At 42.5% G+C, this 25744-nt stretch overlaps 1 protein-coding gene across 1 annotated transcript in view; it reads left to right on the forward strand.

Moving 5' to 3' along the window:
- The first annotated feature begins 4965 nt into the window (after positions 1 to 4965).
- The window catches only part of LOC123729216 (glutamate receptor ionotropic, kainate 4), a 494511-nt gene continuing 473732 nt past the window's right edge, over positions 4966 to 25744 (forward strand). The window contains exon 1 of the mRNA XM_045703471.1: positions 4966 to 5781. The gene's annotated coding sequence lies outside the window, so the exon portion shown is untranslated. The remainder of the gene's footprint in view (positions 5782 to 25744) is intronic.

The raw sequence follows: 25744 nt of genomic DNA on the forward strand, positions 1-25744 counted from the left end.
TACACGCTTGCTTACAAGTTACAAACGCGAGACGTGGTGCATAACAATTTAGCTGGCACCAGGCTAACTAGCTAGTCATGTGCTAACGTTTGCTGGTAAACCTAGCTTTAGGTGGCTGGTTGTAATGTTTAGTAGCCATATCTACGACAAAAAAAAGAAGAGGTTTTACAATCGAGATATAAAAGATCTCAGATTGTAAAACCTCTTCTATTATTAGTCATAGATATGGCTACAGGTAGTTGTTTAAACATAAAAATAGTCCGATTTCACCCCACTGTAACACAGTAGTATGTTAGCCAGCTATATGGGTTTCTGTAGAAAAACTAAAGTCAGCTAGCTAGGTGGCTTGCAGAAAAAATAACTTACTTAGCTAGGCACCGTATTTTCTCATCTGCCCTCTCGGTGCTTGCATCGGCTGTAGATGAGCTTCTAACGTTAGCAAAATCCAACTCTTTGTTTTGAATCCTTTTTGCTATATTCCAGTTGAAATATGTATGGTTGAATTTTACCATGTAGCTAATAGAACATCAAAAAATGCTCCATCGTCAAATTCGTGTTGATGAGAAGAATCACTTGAAGCCATTGCGTCTGGCCAGTTCTTTCTGTTTTGCCTAAAGGATTGTGTTGTTACTAGCCCTCTCCTTTTCGAAAACATGGGCCAGAGCACAAAGCACCGCCCAACACAAGTTGTAGTCTTTCAGAGACTAGAAAGAATGTGCCCGCTTGTATATTTAGCAATGAATCTGCTGATAGGAACCTTGCTGAAAGGCATCGATGGCTCTATCGAACAAGGACAACCATATCTACACGCACAAAACAGTCTAGTGCGATCAGTATAACATAGAGCCTTCGCAATATGCCACAAAGCAATACCACATGTATTTTTAGAGTTCACCTCCCCATCAATACACTGGAAGTCATCATAGGGTGTATCATTCAGCTCGCGAAGCCCAGACCTGCCCTCCTCCTGGGCAATTATGTGTGAAACACATCTCACTGTCCTAGAAATGCCTCGGACATGATGAAAACAAGCCCAGATTCCTCTAGGGTGAAATTCCCCTTTAAAGTAATGTTCTCATGTTGTTCCGAAAACTTTAGGAAACAAGTGTTCAGTGGGAATTTCAGTACTTCAGCATAACATTTTCTACAGCACCTCTCTGATTTAGAGGGGTTGGGTTTTACTTATTTATTTATTTCACCTTTATTTAACCAGGTAGGCAAGTTGAGAACAAGTTCTCATTTACAATTGCGACCTGGCCAAGATAAAGCAAAGCAGTTTAATACATACAACAACACAAAGTAAATACAATATAGCAAGTAAAACACTGGAATGGTAGATATGTAGTGGAAGAAAGTGCAAAGCAGAAATATAAATAATGGGGTGCAAAGGAGCAAAATAAATAAATACAGTAGGGGAAGAGGTAGTTGTTTAGGCTAAATTATAGATGGGCTATGTACAGGTGCAGTGATCTGTGAGCTGCTCTGACAGCTGGTGCTTAAAGCTAGTGAGGGAGATAAGTGTTTTTCCAGTTTCAGAGATTTTTGTAGTTCGTTCTGGTCATTGGCAGCAGAGAACTGGAAGGAGAGACGGCCAAAGGAGCAATTCGGTTAAATACAGAAGGTAGGTATCTCCCTTTCCCTTTACAAGTTTCCTAATGGTTATTTTTAAAGTTATGTTCTCAGAACGTTAAAATAAACGTTTTTCTGTGTGAATTTCAGTACTTCAGCATAATGTTTCCTGCAGGTTTCCTCATGGTTCTATTTAAAGTCATGTTCTCAAATTGTTCCAAGAACGTTAAGAAACAATGTTTTTCTGTGGGAATTTCAGTACTTCAGCAAAATGTTTTCTGCAAGTTTCCTCATGGTTTTACTTAAAGCAAGCTCTATCCTGGTGGCACAGTGGACTAATTCCATTGATAGTGAACAGAAGATCATGGGTTTGAATCTCACTGACATCATGACACAAAAAATAAATGGGGTTTGTATGCATAAACTGTGCTTGGAGGTCAAAACAGTTAACCTAAGTAGCTGTGTTATTACATGTCTAATTGGATGGTGGACTGAAGACGGTGGTGAAACAGCTTAGGTTTGTAGGCCTCCTTGCTCGCACACGCTTTTTCAGTTCTGCCCACAAATTTTCTATAGGATTGAAGACAGGGCTTTGTGATGGCCACTCCAATACCTTGACTTTGTAACCCACTGTTCCTAGGCCATCATTGAAAATAAGAATTTGTTCTTAACTGACTTGCCTAGTTAAATAAAGGTAAATAAAATTGTCCATTTGGAAGACCCATGTGCGACCAAGCTTTAAATTCCTGACTGATGTCTTGAGATGTTGCTTCAATATATCCACATTATTTTCTTCCCCCATGATGCCATCTATTTTGTGAAGTTCACCAGTCCCTCCTGCAGCAAAGCACCCCCACAACATGATGCTGCCACCACCATGCTTCACGGTTGGAATGGTGTTCTTCTGCTTGCAAGCTTCCCCCTATTTCCTCCAAACATAATGATGGTCATTATGGCCCAACAGTTCTATTTTTGTTTCATCAGACCAGAGGACATTTCTCCAAAAAGTACCATCTTTGTCCACATGTGTAGTTGCAAACCGTAGTCTGGCTTTTTTATGGTGGTTTTGGAGCAGTGGCTTCTTCCTTGCTGAGCGGCCTTTCAGGCTATGTCGATATAGGACTCATTTTACCGTGGATATAGGTACTTTTGTCTCTGTTTCCTCCAGCATCTTCACAAGGTCCTTTGCTGTTGTTCTGGGATTTCTTTGCACTTTTCACACCAAAGTATATTCATCTCTAGGAGACAGAATGCGTCTCCTTCCTCAGCGGTATGGCGGCTGCGTGGTCCCAGATGAACGTGGTACCTTCAGGCGTTTGGAAATTGCTCCCAAGGATGAACCAGACTTGTGGAGGTCTACAATTTTTTTCCTGAGGTCTTGGTTGATTTCTTTTGATTTTCCCATGATGTCAAGCAAAGAGGCACTAAGTTTGAAGGTAGGCCTTGAAATAGATCCACAGGTAAACCTCTTGACTAAAATTATGTCAATTAGCCTATCAGAAGCTTCTAAAGCCATGACATAATTTTCGGGAATTTTCCAAGCTGTTTAAAGGCACAGTCAACTTAGTGTATATAAACTTCTGACCCACTGGAATTGTGATACAGTGAATTATAAATGAAATAATCTATTTGTAAACAATTGTTGGAAAAATTACTTGTGTCATGCACAAAGTAGATGTCCTAACCGACTTGCCCAAACTATATTTTGTTAACAAGAAATTTGTGGAGTGGTTCAACCCAACCTAAGTGTATGTAAACTTCCGGCTTCAACTGTATATTATTTATAAATACATAAAAACTAGGACAATTTATGAAATAATAAATCCCCAAATACAAGGAACTGGAACACAAAAGTACCCAAAGCCCGAAATTAGTCAGAAATAAACTAGGGAGGAGTTTTTAAATACATTGGGGTCATTCAGGGCCTATATGTTGGCATGCTTTCTCTATATATGCAGCTTAATAGGCTATATTCGGTTATTATGATAGGTGTTTAAAAAACAGGTGTATAAAATCGAGCACACAGCCATGCAATCTCCATAGACAGACATTGGCAGTGTAAAAGTAACTGAGCTCTTACTGAAGAGCTCAGTTACTTTTAATGTGGCACCGTCATAGGATGCCACCTTTACAATAAGTCAGTTTGTCAAATTTCTGACCTGCTAGAGCTGCCCCGGTCAACTGTAAGTGCTGTTATTGTGAAGTGGAAACATCTAGGAGCAAACGGCTTAGAAGTGATTGGCCACACAAGCGCACAGAACGGGACCGCTGACTGCTGAAGAGCGTAGCGCGTAAAAAAATTATCTGTCCTTGGTTGCAAGACTAACTACCGAGTTCCAAACTGCCTTTGAAAAAACAACGTCAGCGCAACAACTGTTCGTCGGGAGCTTCATGAAATGGGTTTCCATGGCCAAGCATCCGCACACAAGCCTAAGATCATCATGCTTAATGCCAAGCGTCGGCTGAAGTGGTGTAAAACTCGCCGCCATAATACTCTTAGTGAAGGTGTACATTTTTAATTGACAATATGTAGAAACTATGTGAATAGAAAGATTCAGAACTTATGTGAAAGAGCACAGCACAGTGGGAAAATATATGACAGCTACAAATCTAAACGGGATGGTATTCAGAGATAGATGAGGGTAGCTGAAGGCTGGGACTAAAACAATCAATACATAACTATTGGAAATATATACTGTCCGTGAAATTGATGTAGTATGTATAAGCTGGAAGTGGAAGCCTATGCATTGCTATCCATTAGTTTACTCCAATAAGGGGAGTGGTGGTAGGGTTAGGGGAAAATAATAAAGAAGGGGAAAAAACATCTATAAAAATAATTATATATAAAAATATATATATATTTAAAATAATATATTTACAAAAACATTTATAGGGGGGGGGGCAATATTAAAGCTGGTCTATCTAAAAAAATATATATAAAAATAAAAGTCTAATTGAAACATTCAGTGAAAGTTTTAAGTTATTCAAAAACTTCAAAATAACCTTTACATTTCATTCAAAACATTCACAACCTTTAGCTAATGTTTCCAGAAAGTTATATAATTATTTTCAGATAGCCTATAATTTCCTTTCTCATAATGATAATAAAATCTCCCAGGAAAACTTTCAGGGAACAGTATTTAAACATTTTCAGAACCTCCCTGCTACCTAAGGCTACATTTTTGACTGATGTTCTCGGAACGTTTAAGAAACATTCAGTTTTGCCAGTCAGGAAACGCATGGCTTCCTTCGTTCCCAGAACTAATGGGAAACCAAACACGTACGTTCTCACAACTTCCAAGGAACCAAATGTGCTCGCTGGGATTACACTCCATAGGCTGTATAGTGATGCACCTGTAAACTCACTGCACAGAAACAAGTGCTGGTTCCTTTAACATTGGATGTACTGTAGTAAGGCACCAAAAGCTAGTGTGAGAGGGACTTCACTTTACAGCGGCGTCTTTCTCCAGCATCGTTCCGGATGGCACTTGATGTCCATTCGATTCTTAAAAACGAAATTTGAGATTGCTTATTCGGTAAATGCTTGATCAAGATTTCGAGAGATTTAATTAACCGTTGACATTTGGATGCATTGCGTTCCGTACCCTCCCTGAAGCTCAAGCTGTGGTAAAGCATTTTCAACTACGGTCGGTCGGCCGCAGGAGCAAAGGGAAGGAGGGAGAGCCCTATTTTTTTCTTGAGAATAAACTGAATAAGATAGGCTGAAATAAATTCAAGCTACTTGTCAATTTCAAGGCAAGAAAGTACTCTAAGGAAAGGACAATTGTTCACATTTGGAGGAATATACCACTCATTTTCTTAAAAGAAAAGTAGAGGATAATTTCCAACTATTTTGGATGCGGATATAAGAGAACGAATCAATGCCCCATATAACTGTTACCGCAAGGATATACGGAAAGAGGACCGATTTTTAAATGGTTATTGAGTGAGTAGCATGGTCGATACGCGCATATAGCAGGTTATTTCTCTCCCTATACCAGCGTGCAAGAGGCTACCCCATATTAAGGGCTACCCGCGAAAGCGCATTGCTATAGAAAACTGGGGATTGCATTGCACAAACTGCTGCCGTGTTTTCCTTACCGCTAAAGCCAACCGAGTCTACACCTGTTCCATAAGGAGAAAAAAACAAAAGAGATATAAGGAGAAGCACTGCTAAAACAGCAAAAACGTCGATTGATGTTGAAGAGCCAGGTAAGAAAGTGTACAAGTCTACAATGACTGCTTGTGTACTGCTCCTCTGAGATAATCATTTTGAGGAATGGTAGGCTATTGACTTTCATTATGTATTGTTTACGGTTAATAGGGTTCATTGAGAATATAAAACCACATCGTGTAATGTCCATAGCCTATGCAAGATGCCTTATCGGTCCCTCAAATGTGCCATGGGGTCTGCGTTGCGTCAATTGAATAACCTGATTTATCTGCCCCCCCCCCTCATTCATTCATTCCCTATGTATTTTTTTCTATCTCAATTATGGTGAATTAAGTTTATCAAGTGTTTTCCTATAGGAATTGCCTCACACACCTATCCTCTCTGAAAAGTAAATTGTTGCATTTGTGCTTTTGTAATGTAACCTACATGGGGTTTTAAACTGAGTTAGACTAAGCCAATTTGATGTTTGGGGCATGAAGGCATATCATATATCTACTATAAAGTAAAAAAAAAAAAAAAAAATCGAAGGAAAATTCCAGCCACAATATTGGTTGGAAGACAAACTGTCTATCTTTGGGATACAAGTGTCATTCAGGGAAGATTTCCATAGACAGGGCCGCCCTAGCCTTTCGGGGGCCCTAATTGAGATTTGGTTGGGGGCCCCACCTTGCTGGCAAAACATTTTTTTCATTTAAAAAATGTTTTAAAATTAATTTCCTGCAATTCTACACCTTTTGCCATGGGGCGTAGAGAAAATGTTGCAGTTGTATTATAGCTAACTTCATGCATTTTACTCATTTTGCCATAGGGTAGAGAGAAATATTAGCAATTTTTCAGCAAATGTTCTGCAATTTACACATTTTACCATGGGGCGGAGAGACATTTTTGCAGTTTAAAAGCTAATCTCCTGCAATTCTGCATATTCTGCCATGACTGGTGCCATGTTAATATGATATCTGAGTCAGAGTGACTAACAAAACCAGTGGGGGCCCCCTGGAGGTCAGGGCCCGGTCAGTCATTTGCAGATGAGGTTTAGATAGCTAATTTACCAATCTAAAAATGTTTGGTGACATGGGCTAATTGAGTGACTGTCAGTGACCCCCCCCTTTCCAAAAAAAGTAGCCCTGACCACAGGAAGCCTCACCTGTGACAGCCTCTATGCTCACAAGGTTCTGATGAATGTCAACTCCTTCTGAGTTAGAATAAGATATTAATTAGCTAGAGTAATTGATTGATTTGATTGGCATTCACTGATTCATTCATTGATTAGTTTATATTGTTGTGTTTTGCAGTTGCTGAGAGCCTCATACGGTATATGACATTCCCTTGCTACATCTATTCCATCCACTTATCTGATGATTGAAGGTTTAGAATAAGGGAGACAAATATGTTGCAGGATATTGTCAATCAAATTAATCTGTTTGAATTGCTTGATTGAACTCCGACAGGTGTGTGTGTGTGTGTGTGTGTGTGTGTGTGTGTGTGTGTGTGTGTGTGTGTGAGTGTGTGAGAGAGAGAGAGAGAGAGAGAGAGAGAGAGAGTGTGGGTGCATGCTCAGGGGTGTTAGTTGGTGGTTTAGGAGGCTATTTGGCACCCCCTTCTGGACTACATTTGTGCACCTTTGTGTACATACTCCTAATCCATTTCCAAAACCTTTTTTGCATTGGGATTTGGGGCTTACCTAAAGCCATTCAAGAGTTCCTACTCTCCCTCAAAGAGAAACAATCATTTTCCTAACCATAACCACAATCCCGGATTTAGCCTTGACTCACCAGCCACCATTTGGAAATCCCTGCTCTACATTTCATCAAACTAATTGTAGAGCAACTAGAGTCTACCAATTAGACATATTAGGGCTTTGGTGTCTTACTACACTATTTCATGGCTGAAGTCCTGCCTTCAGCCAGGGAAGAAAAGCCACATCTCTGAGTTCTGAAAACATGGGCTTTTCTTAGCGTTAAATTGAGATGGATAATCTACAACTGCCAGGATATGTGTGTGTGTGTGTGTGTGTGTGTGTGTGTGTGTGTGTGTGTGTGTGTGTTTGCATGCGGTGCATACCTGCATGTGTAGGCACGTGCCTGTGTGTGTGTGTGTGTGTGTGTGTGTGTGTGTGTGTGTGTGTGTGTGTGTGTGTGTGTGTGTTCATACGTGTGTGTGCGTGCGCTGTACTGGACGTGAGGCCCACACGGGGTGCCCATGACCTTCCTCCCCAGTTATCCGGGATGATTGTGTTGAAGGTTAATTATCATCACCCACTCTCCCCTGAACAGTTAGGGACAGAGTGACAGTCACTAGTCCTTAACAAAGTCCCATTTCCTCTAAGTGGGCAGGGCCCAGCTCTATCGTGCTCAACATCTGTCTGAGTTCATTTAGCCAGCCATCCGCATACCCCTCTCTCTGGCAGCCTGCTGAAAACACACATGGACTTGCACCCACATGCAGGTACACACACACACACACACACACACACACACACACACACACACACACACACACACACACACACACACACACACACACACACACGCACACACACATGCAGGTATGCACCGCATGCAAACACACACACACACACACACACACACACACACACACACACACACACACACACACACACACACACACACACTGCATGCATCCTGTATGCATTAAATATGGCCCTTTTTATCCAGAGATGATTTATCTATTTGAATAGCCGACACCTCCCATAGGTCACATTTATCATATTCATTCTGCCTGGTTTGTTTGCTGTTGAATTTCAGGTGGAGTAATTTGCTCAAGGGTACACTAACACTGTCCCTCATGTTTGACACTGCATCTTAATGGCCCCAGGTCCAACTCTCTGACCACCATTTGTGCACTAGCGGAGACTCTCCAAGGTTGAATGGGGCATCCTTGGAGTATCTGCATAAGCTTTCATTACCAAAGTGCTGCACACAGGAAATAGTTTTTGGGAAATATTCCCCAATAATTCCTCAGAGTATAACGATGTTAAGGTAAACAGCTACAGCCCCAAAATCCAAATGAAGTTTTCAGCTCTTCCTCTGCTGAATGACTGCCTGAGCAAACACCTGTGTGTTGTTGCAATTTGCACCGGCTGACAGAAAAGTGAAGTAAGATGCATGATCTCATTGAATGCTTGATCAATTGATGGATTGGACACTGAGGCACAACTCCCTAGTGTAGTGAAGGTTAACAGGCCTGCTGCATCCATTGTTCACCATCTGATGGAAGGTGATCTCTACAGAATTGAGACAAGGACAATCATTCACAACATTTAACTTCAAGGGCCACTTTCAAGGCATTTGACAATCCGAAGATTACCCAGGGGACAAATTCTGCTTGAGAAGCTTATGAGTCAGCTAATGGAAATGTGCTTTAAAACTTTGTCAGTCAGGTAAACTCTGCGAACCTGTGGCGAGTGTAGAGCCAAGAGTTTTTCCAGACCACATGACCTGACCAGTGAAAAACTTGGGACCCTATAGTTTACCTGGTCAGGTCACGTTGTCAGGAAAAACTCTGGGCCCTTTATACATTTGATAGAAATGCTATTAGGGAGGACATAAAAGGGAGTTTGAGTTTGTAGCAAATAGATCTTTCTACTGCTGCATAATTACTTTTTGTTTCCAAAGCTCATTCCAATATTAGCAATTGGGACTGGCCGCTTCAGGCTTTGAAGAGATTTGAAATATTAATTAATTAACTTGCAATGATCTGAAAGCTGTGAGTGTGCTCTATGAAAGGATTCAGCCAGGATGACTGGCTTTCTAAGACGGTCCATAAAAGTCCATGTCGACCACTGATGACTGTGATAGATAGGAGCAGAATAGAGACTACCGGCTGGGTCACTTGGGTCTCAGTCACACCTGTGGAACAATCAACTTAAACATGTTATATAGCCTAATTATAACTTATCTACATATGCTATGTTATAGTAACAGATACGTCACCATGGCTGGATCTCATCTTGTTGTTTCTGTGTTTCATATTTGCGACAGCCTTACGCACACAGGTATGTGATCAATGAACTCAACGTCTGAAAGCGTTCACATGTGGGATCTGCTATGTTAAGATGCGAGACATATTGATTCTGTGTCCTGTAGCATTGAACTGGATAGCCAGTAGGCACCTCACCAAGACTTACTGAGCAGTGCATCACATTTCAAAGGCGTCCGATGCAAATTGGCTCTGATGTGGGCTCTCCTGAGTCTTGGGCATTCGCACGAGGCATGTGGATGTTTAATTTCCCTATAGTACATTGACATAGACAAATGATCTGCGTTTGCCATAACCTCAACTTCAATACTATTCAGCAATGTGTTTTCATTTCCTCTGCAATCAATAACATATTCAAGTTGCAAACTATTAAGGAATCATATTCTGCGGCACACAGTCCTAATAATCTGTAATTAACTTTTTATTTCAGAGGTGTTCAATTAATATGGATTTCGTTTTTGACTGTGAAATACTGTAGTCGATTATGGCAGTGGTACATAATACATAATAATACATCATACATGCTTTGCATGGACAGGAGTTTTCCCTGACCATGTGAACTGAACATCTCTTGGCCCATGTTATAGCCTTTAACTAACTAGGGATGATAGTTTTTTCTTCATGCTCAAGAAAAACTCCTGGTCCTATGTAACCGGTGTGAAATGGCTAGCTAGTTAACGGGGTGCGTGCTAATAGCGTTTCAATCGGTGACGTCACTCGCTCTGAGACCTTGAAGTAGTTCTTCCCATTGCTCTGCAAGGGCCGCGGCTTTTGTGGAGCGATGGATAACGATGCTTCGAGGGTGGCTGTTGTCGATGTGTGCAGAGGGTCCCTGGTTCGAGCCCAAGTTGGGGCGAGGAGAGGGATGGAAGCTGTACTGTTACACCTAGTATGTCCAAGACAGGAGTCTATGGTTGTTTTCCTTGTGGCAGTAGGTTTCTTTGTGAATATTTTAACGAAAATAGATTTGCAGGTTTTTTTCTATGGGTGTGGTTGGGCCATCTGTATGGCTGAAGTTTAGAGTATTTTAGAGACCACCATCTTGGTGGTGTAGAGACATTTTTTTAATTTTCCTGCAATTCTACAAAACCATGTAAAATAAATACAGTTAAATTCATTGTTTTGGCATTTAAAATTCATCCTGACTGTCTAGATTTTATTTAGGTGATTGTTAGTTCTCAAATATTATATTATAAACACAAATATAGGTTCATTATATTTTCTACCAGCTTATAGCTGGTTTTAGTTGTTTAAGTTAACACTGAAAGCATTTTAACATCCCGAAAAGTATTATTATATATTTTTAAATGCATCTATGATTTTTTACACTGTTTGGACTTAGTTGGCATGAAAAAACGCTTAGGATTTCAATGACAGAAAGATCCCTGATTTGTAACTTGTTGCCATGAACTAATGGAGCTGTTTAAAGATCGACCATCCACTCAAAATAGTCAGTTTTACATTTGAAAATAATGCATGAATAGAGATCTATATATGGCTCTGATTTGACTATAAATTCATAGTTTATTTTCTGGGCACAATACAGCAAGCCCTTACCTTGCACCTTATATTGGGGATACACTGTATGTTAGTTTGCCCTATAGATAGAAGGATGAAAGAGGAAAGACAGAGCCCTGCACGGGAATACATTTTAAGCCCGAGCCCTACCCATGCCTGCAACTTTCAGTCCCTACACTACCCAGGCCCGAATGCTTCTGCCAAATGTGAGGACCGGCCCTGCCCGAAACTCTAAATCAGAAAGAACTTCCTCCGTTAGTAAATCCATTAACTGCTCCTGTATGTCTGTCACTCGATCGCTCCGCTTGGGCTGCTCTGCCTGCTCTGCCAGATATATTAGAGAAAGGAGGAGATAGGAATCCCATTGGGCAATGAATGTAGGAACGTATAACACCCCACCCAGCAGACTGTTGACCAATCACGTTCACGTTGTCATGCTGAGTCACGCGGTTGCTAAGCTAATCATCATGCGATCCCTTCTCAAAGTCAGGGTGTGAGTCGAGAAACGTGTCTATTTTCCTCAAAAGAACACCACATGACCAAAAGTATGTGGACACCTGCTCGTCAAAGTCTCATCCCAAAATCATGCGCATTAATATGGAGTTGGACCCCCTTTTGCTGCTATAACAGCCTCCACATTTCTGGGAAGGCTTTCTACTAAATTTTGGAATATTTCTGCGGGGAATTGCATCCATTCATCCACAAAGGCATTAGTGAATTCAGGCACTGATGTTGGGCAATTAGGCCTGGCTCACAGTCGGCGTTCCAATTCATCCCAAAGGTGTTCGATGGGGTTGAGGTCAGGGTTCTGTGCAGGGCCCTGACCTCAAACAGTACGTCAAAGAATCACATATGGCAAAGAATCATGAAGATGGAAGGTGATAACAACTGCCGTTACAACTTACCTCTGCAAAGACATGGCCCCAATTTACACGGTCGAGAAACGGGGGTTTCGTGAGTTGGTGCTAACACTCGACCCAAGGTACCAAATGCAAATTGATATGTGACACGTATTAATGCCAAAATAACATGCAAAACAGGCAAGCCCCCCCCAAAATATTTATATTTATTTTCTTTGCAACTATAGTTGAAGTGTTTTCTATTTACCATTTTAGATTTTATACATTCATATTTGATATTTTGTTTCATGCTTAATTGTTGCACAAGTTCTAAATAAAATAAAGAATCAAATATGAGTAATGACCTTTTTATTTGTTGAGTATAATTCAAAATCTAAAAGGAATTAGGCCTTTTCATTTTATATAAACTATTTATAAATTGAATTTAAAGAAAATGTGGTGTATCGTGATATGTATCGTTATTGGGATATGAAATGACCTATATCGGGATATGAGATTTGGCCATATCGCCCAGCCGTAGTTGGAAGCACAGAATCATCTAGAATGTCATTGTACGTCTTTAGTGTTAAGATTTCCCTTCACTGGAACTAAGGGGCCTAGGCCGAACCATGAAAAACAGCATTGGGACAGGTAGCGTTTTCCTGGCATCTTCCAATCCCAGATTTGTCCGTTGGACTGCCAGATGGTGAAGTGTCATTCATCACTCCAGAGAACGTGTTTCCACTGCTCCAGAGTTCAATGGCGGTGAGGTTTACACCACTCCAGCCGAAGCTTGGCATTGCACATGGTGATCTTAGGATTTTGTGTGGCTGTTAGGCCATGGGAACCCATTTCATGAAGCTCCCGACGAACAGTTATTGTGCTGACGTTGCTTCAAGAGGCAGCTTGGAACTCGTTAGTGAGTGTTGCAACTGAGGCAGAGGATCTTTACACGCTACACGCTTCACCACTGGGCGGTCCCGTTCTGTGTGGCCTACCACTTCGCAGCTGAGCCGTTGTAGCTACTAGATGTTTCCACTTCACAATAACAGCACTTACAGTTGACCGGGGCAGCTCTAGCAGGGCAGAGATTTGACGAACTGACTTGTTGGAAAGGTGGCATCCTATGACGGTGCCACGTTGAAAGCCACTGAGCTCTTCAGTACGGGCCATTCTACTGCAAATGTTTGTCTATGGAGATTGCATGGCTGTGTGCTCGATTTTATACAGTTGTCAGCAACGGGTGTGGTTGAAAAAGTAGTTTACGTAATGTCATGATTCCAAAGCTATACAATATTACAGATAGCAAGTTAATTATCTCACATCTTGGAAAATATTTGTTATGTTGTACTTCTTGTTGACGAAATTCATGCTAATGTTGGGTTTTTAAGCTAGCGCCCAATTGACAACCATTCACTCCTTGAAGGAGAGCTCTCCTTGTCCCAGAATTGCCCAGAATGCACTGCGCTGCCCATTGGCATAGCATGGACAACGTACACAATGTGTACGGTGTTAATACGATTCCAGTGGAGTTTCCCATCTCCTCAAAAGTATCTCCGTCTCTGCTCAATAAATGAAGAGACATGATAGAGCAGTTAGCTCTTAGCTACTTTTGGTCATTCTAAACTCTGACAAAACTCAAGTAACATTCTAATTAAAAAATGATAATACAAATAATGATATTTAATGAGGTTTAATGACCTCTGACTCCATGTTATGATCTTAGTCAGATATGACTGTACTGTGCAGCAGAGCAGGAGCAAATGGCTTAGCTTCAAAATGTTACTGATCAATTTAGTGATACCCGAGCCTTACCTGTACCCTAGTTATTGATGAAGAAACAGACCCTACCCGGCCCTAACCCGATGTACAATGTCGGGGCCCCGTCAGACTCGAGCCGGGTATCAGAGCTCTAGAAAGACAGCAACCTTTTTAGAATGACCTGTACAGTCTTCTAGTCAACTCTGAGGATCAGTTTAAGCAGCACTTGAATACAGCTTTTAGTGCCTTTGTTTACTTCTTGGGAGAACTAGAGAACTAGGCGACTGTATAAGAAATACACATCAATTGAACGGTTCTCCTTCTTTAAAACAGACCTTTCACTTTATATTCCGGCTGCCACTGCCAGGACTGTGTCTTTGATACTTGGAGCTGGTGGCTCAACGGTGTTACAGAGATACGGGCCTCCTGCAGAAACAAGTTAACACAGTTCTAGCTCTGTATGGTCACCCAGTGTGAAATTAGACATCCTGAATATTCATATCATATCAAGAAAATACAGGAAGCACCGCTGTCGACCCTACTCAGCACAATCAGGCACAGACAAAAGACGCTCGCGCGCGCACACACACACACACACACACACACACACACACACACACACACACACACACTATAAACTTGAATGTTCATATTTCTAAAGAACTACCCCAAAGCCCTGTGTCAATGTACAGTGAACTTCAAAGCCTAGGCTCTTTAATTGATCATGAAATGGAAAGTGAACATTGCCATCATTATCAGTTGTCGCATGCGGCATACCAATGATTTATCTTGCTATAATTTGACTCCCAGCAAAGTTTCTCTACTGTACATCTTCACGTGACGATTTGGGCTGTGAATAGTGGATGGAGGAGCAATCTTGCTCATATATGATAGCATAATGCATACTATTCCATCAGGATACAGTGAAGAGTTGAATATTGATCATACCAATGGACGGCAAACCTCCATCTGAGCTTCTGAATCGAAGTTTGTGATATTAGTTTATTCCTGCAATACTAATTTCTCCTGTTGGGCGGTCTTGCAATCGAACATTGAAAGGATTGATTATTGGTACACCACTGTTAAATCTTTTTTTCCTGAAATAGCCCAGAGTGCCTCTCACTCCCATCACTTTGATTTGTGAATCTGCATTTTTTCCCCCAAACATCAATACGCTCTCTCCCTCTGAATCTTAGCCAAATAGATTTTTTTATAGTCCTCCAAGGAATTCAGGACTTGAATGTACCCCATTGTCAATGACTGACACAGAGACCCCATTGGTGTGACATAAGAAGTCTGCCTATGTGCGTGTTGTAGTTAGTACATTAGACATTTGGAAGGAATCTATATGGCACCAGTCTCACACACCGCCTGGGGATGAGGGTAGTTTACCCTGGCCAATCCATAGCAAACAAATTGGACACCCTTTCTCATGTAGCTTTTAACAATTAGTGTGATTTGTTTGGTGATGTTTCTTGTTTATTTGGAAGAATAGCAGAAGCAGCTGCTACTCTTCCCGGGGTCCACACAAAACACGACAAGTAACAAAAAACTGATAGACAAGAACAGAACAAATTTAAAATACAACGATATACAAACAATACAACTATAAAATAATCTGAACAACAAAATGAGTGTGTTTGTGTGTGTCCACCTCAGCAGTATTTTAGTACTTGAAACCGGTCTCGAGACCACATATTGAGTCTCGTTCTTGTCTCTGTGTCGGATACATTTGTACTAGGTCTTGACTTGGTCTCCGACAGTGAGGACTCACTCCAGCGGAGTAAAAAAACTCTGAATTAACAGCTTACACTCCTTTCTTGAAACATTAATACAGTAATTTAACAGTGTTTATATCTATTATAGACGTTTGCGTAGTGGCGAACCTATAGGCCTTTATTGTGTGCCAGGTTTGTGATTCTGAAAGGACATACTAGTAGTGTAGTGGAGGTATACGACGGATCAATTATCATGTAGTACAATAGAGAAATCCCCCAAAATATTGCTATCAGGTTGTAAATCACAGCTGGTCTGGTACAAACGGACAAATGTAACTAAGGCTGGGAATGTCAACACAATCAAACTAGCAAGGGCAATGATCACAAGTCAGTCATAACATGGCTAATAGGCTAGTGTATCTATTTATGTAGCAAGCAAATTCACTTTGGGTATCTACTCCACTCTCAGAGCACTCTGAGCGTGCCTGAGAGCAGAACAACTGATGAATTTAACGACTCGCAACACCTGCTGAATATGACCTGTGTCAGCAAACGTTGACCGAAAAAAGTAATACTTAGTGAAGAACACTCTAGAGAACATGTAAACAGCCTAACCAGCTCTGTTACGTTGAGTAAAATGATCAGAGTGAGGTGTTCTTTCAGTTGGGTCTGGAAGTAGCTTGCTAGACAATTTTAGCCAGTTAGCGTGCTTGGTTGGGACAAGCATGCATTGGCAGGGAAGCTGCAGAAGGAAGAGGAGGCTACAATTCCCCATCGTTTATCAGTGCAATTTTGACGGCCAACTAGGGAAAAAGGTTTGAGAGGGTTTATCTAATGTTCCTTTGTTAGATTTTAGCTCATCTTGATCTGGCTGTCATTAGTTGTTCTTGTAGTCGTTGATGTGCATAACTGACGGAGAGAGATCCAACCTTTTCAGGGTTGTTTGATCAATAGGACTGTAAAGTTCCCAAATGTAAGTGGACTCCCATGGTGTTTACATCTTTGCAGAAGTCTATTCAGGTGTATCTTGTGGCTTTTGGCGAATGCATTCTTATGATCTAAAGTAGTGCTGTTACAACTGCCTGTAAACACAGAGTCCAGTTTAAAGTGAATGATGGCAGGCCCGTGTGGCAAATGGCTTGTTGGTATAAAGGTCTACTGTAGCTCTGATTGGCTATGGCGCACCGGTCTGCGTAGACTCCGGTCCTGGGCAAGACAGATGTTTTTTTCCCGGTTTTATTTAGTGCAGTGTCTATTAATTTTCCAAACACATGGTCGCTTTCACACTCTATATTGCTATAGCATTTTCACAAATGCTTTACTATACTAAGAATTTATGAAAATGTAAAAATTACCATGTCTAAGTAGTCGCATGTGAGACAATGTTTAAAAAAGTGTAATATTCTTCCTGGGGGTGTATAAACAGATTTTAATAAGATGTCATATTGCTGAAATGCTGTTATTTGCACTTTAAATGCAACAGTGTTTCACACTCATAAGTTATTTTCATAGAGATGGCTAATAACAGCAAGCGCGCTGCAATAAAAAACACAGCTCCACTCACCAGATGATGATAATTTGAAACTTAATTTAACTTGTGCGGGGAGCTGTTGGCCTTCAAGAAGGCAGAGGTTTCCATACGTTTTTTGTAAAAACAGTCCCACCCATTAAGTCAAAATGTGATTTGTGGATTCCACTGTCACTCAAAAATGTTGCCGTAATACAGCTGAATGGCAGATGCCTTTATCTAACTTCTGATGGCCTAGCCAATGGCTGACTTAGCTAGCTAGATTTATCTCCCCAGAGACCGGCAAAGAAAAATCCTGATTGGATCTTTTTTTCTCTTCGGTGTTTCTCTTGTTCTGAATATTATGGTGGTGATTTGACAAAATGACTATCATGGTCTTGAATTGGACTTGCATTTTTCTGGTCTTGACTTGGTCTCGGACCCCTTGTCCCCCTCCGGGCTTGGTCTTGACTCGGACTCGATTTGCTCCGGTCTTGGTCTTGAATCGGTCTCGCTTTAGGTAGTATCGAACACAACACTGCCTCTTACAGTCCCCGCCATTCCATGAGACCCTGTTGCTGCTTCCAAGCATTGCACACCCCACCTAACATGCTCCTCCTCTTCCACCACTGCAGAGATAGTGGTCTCCAACCAATCAACCCATTGTCCGACACAATCGCTGAGTCTGCTGCACTCTGTTTTAGTTCACCTCTTCATTGATTAACTAGTTATTTTCATCCATGCGTAAATGTGTGGCTGCTACTGGACTCGTCCCTTTTGCTCCTATCCTGGTTGACTTGAGCTGGCTCTGTGTCTGAAATGAGAGCCTGAGCCTTTCAGTGCTGTGGGCTTTTGCAGTTTCTATGGCTCCTCACCAAGGACAAAGATTGGAGACCTCTGCTATAACACCAGTGACCACTTTCCCCTGCTCCTTGTCTCCTCCTTCACATCAGTGGTATCTACCAATCTGCCTGCTTAGCTTTTCCCATGCCCCCTCAATTCCATACCCAGGGCTTAACATGTCAAAGCTAGGGATCTCTGGAGAGACCCCTTAATGTGTAGCGTAGCGGTAGAGAATGATTGTCGGGCCGTTCTAATTGGACAGCCCGGTCGTGACACGGCCGGGCGGCAGGTAGCCTAGTGGGCGCGGCAGGTAGCTTAGTTGTTAGTGTTGGGCCAGTAACCGAAAGGTTGCTAGATCGAATCCCTGAGCTGACAAGGTAAAGATCTGTCGTTCTGCCTCTGAACATGGCAGTTAACCCCACTGTTCCAAGGCCATCATTGTAAATAAGAATTTGTTCTTAACTGACTTGCCTAGTTAAATAAAGGTTACATTAAAAAAAACACGCCAGAGCTCAGGTTTGATTGACAGGGAGAAAGAGGAGATCCCGGGTGGAGAAGCTAGAGTGCCCGGTGCCACTTTTTAATCATGTCGTAGAGCAGTGCCGATAAGAGATGTTCCGCGATTATGGTTTAAGGAGTACGTCCTTGGACCGGGCCATGGGATTTCTCTTCCCCTCCGTCAGAGGGAATGACAACATCAGTATTCATTCCACAGCACCGGGAGGGTTAGGGAGTGGAGAATGTTGGGAGCCAGGAACTTACCATCTCATGGTATTCATTTCTGCTTTTTAACAAAGGTCCCTCTGATGTGTGGTAATTTCATTATGAGTTTTAGTAGTAGCACAATATGTTGCATTGGCCGGGAATAGTTGAAATGCCTTTGTAATAATGTGTCCGTCTTTACTTTGTCACATTTGGTGGCAGTAGTGGGATCTAGTAGCCCTAGCCGTAAGGGGTGGTTCGTTGACGTTCTGCCGAGCAGTCAAGTCCTCATTGGGTAATGTCCGAGGTCGTCAGAGGACTATTGGAGATCAAAACTATATTTCCTATATCTAGTTGAAGTGTGAGCGGAAGTGGACCCATTCTCAACCTACTTGAATAAACGTTGTGACTGGAATCCCATCTCCTCGACCAGTCATGCTCTGTCATCACTCAGTAACTCAGTGGCGCTTTGGCTGGCAATGTGCCGCACCGAGAGAGATTATCAACTCAGCTCGACAGACCCTGAACCCTAGATTACTGCTCGACAGTTGGCCTTTCCCGGTCCCTTCAAGAAGGACATTCTCACCCTCCCGGGTCTGAATTGGTTTCCTCCATAGACATCATCTCCGTAATGAAGGCAAACACAGAGTGAGGTAGAGAATAAATCAGTGGATTGACTGTCTGTAATTAATGGTAATCTCAGTGTGTGTGATACAGAATATGACTCTTTAGTATTTGCAGTCTTTGCCACGGCTCCACAAGCTCTACACAACGAAGGCTTGAATGAGAATCGTTTGTTAGATCCCTTTCTTTTATTGATCTTTTCTAGTGTGTCATTTATGAACGCATGGATGGTTTTTCTTTATAGCTTACAGTATTTCATTAAGAATACTGATGCATGAAAGGCAATACTTTACGTACTTGTTAGCTCAGCAGCTAATGGTGTCTCATTGGCAGTCAGTGCTATGCCTGGGACATACATTATGTAGTACATCACACACTGTAAAACAGGGGTGAGACAATTGGATTAGTTCTGTGAATTATACATTTGAAGTCTCGTTTCTCAAACAAGTACATCTCGGAGGAAGGTGATAGGATTCCATTTTTTTGCCTTTTACAATCCTTCTAAATTGAAACCTGAAACTTCCAGAGAACAAAATGTCAGCAGGTGCAAATCAGGAGAAGGCGCTAATGCGGTCCTGAAGCACAGCTGAAGTACACTTTGAAATGTCAAAACTTTTGTTTTATGTATTCCACAGGTGTGCCTTACCTTGGTGGATCTGACTGATTTGCTCTGCCAACTTCGAATTAGGAATTTTCATTTGAGTCAGAAATGTATTTGTGTGTTGTTGTGCACATGATCCGTATGATCACCACTAACTTGTTTTCCTGTTATCTAATGAAGTATCTGAGTCTCACACGCGCTAGTGTTTGTTTAGAAGCCGAACAACACGTTTTCCCCAGCAAAATGAAATATCTGATCCTAGAAAATCAAACCAACCAGAACAACTCAAACAGAGATAAATGAAAGCGTCAATAAAACAACTGACATTGCCAACAACACCCCCCCCCCCCATTCTCAGTCCCTACCTGTCCATCATATCCACTCCTTAAAATGGAGTGCTGCCAGCCAGACACCGGTGGCTTCATTTGCTGATTTAGCTCCTGTGCATCGATGAGAGATTGTTCATTTTCCCTGAGACAAGGCCCCAGTAGCCCATCCCAGCCCCAAATCTCTTTTGTTTGCCGTAACGGCCCTATCTGTGTGCAGTTGGTTATTTACTGTTTGAGTTTGGGCTGAGAGAAGAGTCGTCAAGGCAGTGTGTGTGAGGGGGAATCAGCAGGAGGACACACACTACAGAGATAAGCAGGCATCTGTTCTGTTCTGTTCTGTTCTGTACTCAGTCAGGACTCTCACCGGAGTCGAGGAACTGCAGCAGACCTTCTACTCACTCAGCTTCATGCCTTACTGAGTCCATTTTACTCAGGCTTCGTGTCATTCACTGACACTAGAAGTGTCCTCAAACCCCTGCTACGTGGCTACCTGCATGTTTTATCTATTGTCTTACACACTTGGAAATGTTACTATTTGAGGCCCTTTGAGAACGAGAGTCGAGAAGAGCGCCATGGTAAATCAAGATGGATTCATTCATTTCGAGGGGGGAAGATTGACAGTTTTTTGTCATCCTTGGCCAAACCCGTTTAGATATTTTTCTCATGATGTCAGAAATACTGTCCATTTTCCCTGGGTGGAGTGAGCCAGAGATGGGCCTGCTGCCTGCCGGCCAAGTGATGATGATGATGATGGTGTGGGTGGCTTCATGGGTGGCTTTGCTGTCAGCCCATTGTCTTCTGACAGGTAGCATCACTCCTACGCAGTGCCAGTCCCTCGATTAAGTGCAGAAGAAAGGCTGATGTAAAACGTACAGTACCAGTCAAAGGTTTGGACACACCTACTCATTCAAGGGTTTCTTTTTTATTATTTTCTACATTGTAGAATAATAGTGTAGACATCTAAACTATAAGATAACACATATGGAATCATATAGTAACTAAAAAAGTGTTAAACAAATCAAAATCTATTTTAGATTTTAGATTCTTCAAAGTAGCCACCCTTTGCATTGATGACAGCTTTGCACACTCTTGGCATTCTCTCAACCAGCTTCCCCTGGAATGGTTTTCCAACACAGTCTTGAAGGATTTTCCACATACCCTGAGCACTTGTTGGCAGCTTTTCCTTCACTCTGGAGTCCAACTCATCCCAAACCATCTCAATTGGGTTGAGGTCGGGTGATTGTGGAGGCCAGGTCATCTGATGCAGCACTCCATCACTCTCCTTCTTGGTCAAATAGACCTTACACAGCCTGGTATGTAAGGGTCATTGTCCTGTTGAAAAACAAATGATAGTCCCACTAAGCGCAAACCAGATGGGATGGCGTATTGCTGCAGAATTCTCTGGCAGCCATGCTGGTTAAGTGTGCCTTGAATTCTAAATAAATCACTGACAGTGTCATCAGCAAAGCACCCCCACAGCATCACACCTCCTCCTCCATGCTTCACGGTGGGAACCATACATGCAGAGATCATCAGTTCAACTACTCTGCGTCTCACAAAGACACGGCAGTTGGACCCAAAAATCTAAAATCAGACCAAAGGACAGATTTCCACCGGTCTATTGTCCATGGACACCACCACTGTCAGTCAGCTTCTCCAGGCCCACTGAGCAATGGAAGCGTCCCAGTTCTCTTCCATTCTGCCCAAAGTATGCATTTCTCTTGCACACTTCCTCTCATGGATTTAACAATGGTGGAAAGTGTCTCTAACCAATGCTTACACCAATCCAATGCTTTTAAATCCATGATGGGGAGTGTACGAGTGCACACTTCGAAAGAAGGCCCTCTAGTGTACGATGGAGCCGAAGAACATGGCTAACGTTTTACATTCTCCCAATTTGTTATTCTTTTTTGCGTTTTGTGTAACTTATTTTTTTACTTATTGTGTACGTAATGTTGCTGCTACCGTCTCTTATGACCGAAAATAACTTCTGGTCATCAGAAAAGCGATTACTCACCGCGGAATGGGAGAAACTTTTTCCTTTAACGAGTCCGACGAGAAGGATATTCTGCTTTATCCCTGATTGTCCCTGATTGAGTCTGTAATACCAGCATGTTTCAAGCAGACCACCATAGTCCCTGTTCCCAAGAACAACCTGCCTAAATGACTACAGACCCATAGCGGTCACGTCCGTAGCCATGAAGTGCTTTGAAAGGCTGGTCATGGCTCACATCAACATCATCCTCCCGGACACCCTAGACCCACTCCAATTCGCATACCACCCCAACAGATCCACAGATGACGCAATCTCAATCGCACTCCACACTGCCCTTTCTCACCTGGACAAAAGGAACACCTATGTGAGAATGCTGTTCATTGACGACAGCTCAGCGTTCAACACCATAGTGCCCACGAAGCTCATCACTAAGCTAAGGGGACTCGGGACTAAACACCTCCCTCTGCAACTGGATCCTGGACTTCCTGACGGGCCACCCCCAGGTGGTAAGTGTAGGCAACAACCCGTCTGCCACGCTGATCCTTAACACTGGGGCGCCTCAGGGGTGTGTACTTAGTCCCCTCCTGTATTCCCTGTTCACCCACGACTGCGTGGCCAAACACGACTCCAACGCCATCATTAAGTTTGCAAACGACACAACAGTAGGCCTGATCACCGACAACGATGAGACGGCCTATAGGGAGGAGGTCAGAGAACTGGCAGTGTGGTGCCAGGACAGCAATCTCTCCCGCAATGTGAGCAAGACAAAGGAGCTGATTGTGGACTACAGGAAAAGGAGGGCCAAACAGGCCCCCATTAACATCAACGGGGCTGTAGTGGAGCGGGTCGAGAGTTTCAAGTTCTTTGGTGTCCACATTACCAACGAACTATCATGGTCCAAACATACCAAGACAGTGGTGAAGAGGGCACGACAAAACCTTTTCCCCCTCAGGAGACTGAAAAGATTTAGCATGGGTCCCCAGATCCTCAAAAGGTTCTACAGCTGCACCATCGAGCGCATCCTTTCTGGTTGCATCACTGCCTGGTATGGCAACTGCTCGGCATCTGACCGTAAGGCGCTACAGAGGGTAGTGCGAACAGTCCAGTACATCACTGGGGCCAAGCTCCCTGACATCCAGTACCTATATAATCGGCCCATAAAATTGTCAGAGACTCCAGTCTCCCAAGTTATAGACTGTTTTCTCTGCTACCGCAAGGCAAGCGGTACCGGAGCGCCAAGTCTAGGACCAAAAGGCTCCTCAACAGGTTCTATCCCCAAGCCATTAGACTGCTGAACAATTCATAAAAATCGCCACCGGACAATTTACAATGACCCCCCCCCCTTTGTACACTGCTGCTACTCGCTGTTGTTTGTTACCTATGCATAGTCACTTTGCCCCCACCTACATGTACAGACTACCTCAACTAGCCTGTACCCCTGCACACTGACACGGTACCGGTGCCCCCTGTATATAGCCTCGTTATTCTTATTCTTATTGTGTTACTTTTTATTGTAACTTTTTATTTTTGCCTACCTGGTAAATATGTTCTTCTTCTTGAGCTGCACTGTTGGTAAAGGGCTTGTAAGTAAGCATTTCACGGTAAAGTCTACACTTGTTGTATTCGGCACATGCGGCAAATAAAGTTTGATTTGATTTGATTTGGGCCTGGAGGAGAGAGAGAGAAGGATAGAGGACAAAGGAGAAGAAACAGACAGAGGACATAGAGTCAGAGTAGGGCCTGCCGGGGTTTCCTTAGCTCTTCTGAGCTTCTCATTAGGATATTATTAAGCCTAATGAGTTGAGTGAGAAACAAGTTTGGTGGAGCTAGCAATTACCCGCCTTACGTCAGAATCAGTTTAATCTGCTAAAGGGCGGAGATTGGGATCCGTGGGCCGCCTGGCTGTGTGATCTTGTGTCTCCTATTGATCAGAGAGGGAGGGAAACTGCAGAGGGCGATTACTCAGGCGCGCTGCTTAAGTCCGAGCCTGTCTGCTATTCTCCCTGACCTGCTCTGGCCACAAGACAACCTACACTCCCTAAAACTACACAACTGACATGACGTTTGTATGTTTAGAAGGGAGGAAAAAAGCAATACTGTAGATGCTATGCCTACGAAAGTAAAGTAATAGGTACTTACTTACCTTAAAAAATAAATACTGCAAGTGTGCTGGGTTTTTCCTTACTCTGTTATTCAGTATTACCAAGAAGTCAGTATAACTTATTTTTTCTATTAGCAACATTTTCTTCTCAGATCATCTTTTTTAGTGTGCTTGTCATTTTTCTTCACTCTGTTGAATGAATCATTAGCACCTGTATTATAAGCTGTCATGATACGCAATCTAAATACGATCTCATTGCCGTGATGTACTTCAGATGCACAGAAGCAGCATCCGCAAGCACCTGGAGGGAATAATGTGTAATTGTTGAGACAGTGCCCACCTTTTAGTATGCTATGATGGAACACAGAAAATATCTAATGCATCCATCTGTTGTGCTCTTCCCTCAAATCATGTAACTCTCTGGCCAACGAAGTCGTTTACCTTAAACTGAGATCAGTTTATAGTTGGTGCTCTTCTCACCAAGGGTGTATCTGGCCAAGGCAGTCGTTTACCTCAAATGAACTGTGATCCGTTTATAGAAGACGCAGAGATTCACAAACCAGGATCAATACAGGGATATCGATTAACGTTCAATAATTCTTAATTCATTGGAGCTGTCTGGTGAGAAAGAGCACTGTTACAGAAGCGCAGACATACTGAAGTCAGCGTCACCCAGACAACAGCTTGTTGTTTGATCCAGGGTGGTTTTAGAGCTTATTGTGCCTCACGGTTCTCTGTGTTCCAACGAGACTTTCTCCACCTTGACTTAAAAGCAGTGTCTAGAGTACTGGAATCTGTTTGCCGAGAAGCCCTTTCTATTTTTCATTAACGCTTACTCGTCACAGTACAAGGATTTTTTAGTAATGCCGTAATGAATCAAATTTCGGTTTGATTTCCCTTTAATTCTCCTCTGAGATGCAATAGCTTAGGTTGAAAGGCTGCTAAGGCGGCAAGTGTTTAAACACAGAGCTGGGGCTAATGAAGACAGAGTGCATGCTGGGGAGGGAATGGTCCTCCCCGCTCTGCCTCAGATAGACCCCTCACACACACATAACTCACACACACACACACACACGCGTACACACACTTGTTTTTCTCTCCTCATGGACCTGAAATGTATTTCCATCCTATTTTCTCTATTTTCTCTTACCCTAACGTTAACCCTTACCTTAACCTCTAAACCTAACCCTAATTGTAATCCTAACCCACAACCTAACCCCTACATTTTTTAAATAGCCTTTGTCCTCGTGGGGACCTGGGAAATATCCCCAACGAGAGAGAATATGTCTTGTTTTACTTTTGGGGATTTCAGGTCAAAACCACACGCACGCACACACACACACACCTCACACATACAGCCAGGGGGATAGATAGAGCCATGCTGCAGAGATTATCTGCATCCGTACAGTACACATGCTACACTATGGAAGCGTCTGCGTTGTTTCCTCTATCGGAAAAATGAA

Source organism: Salmo salar, chromosome ssa20 (genome assembly GCF_905237065.1).
Source record: "Salmo salar chromosome ssa20, Ssal_v3.1, whole genome shotgun sequence".
Lineage (NCBI taxonomy): Eukaryota > Metazoa > Chordata > Actinopteri > Salmoniformes > Salmonidae > Salmo > Salmo salar.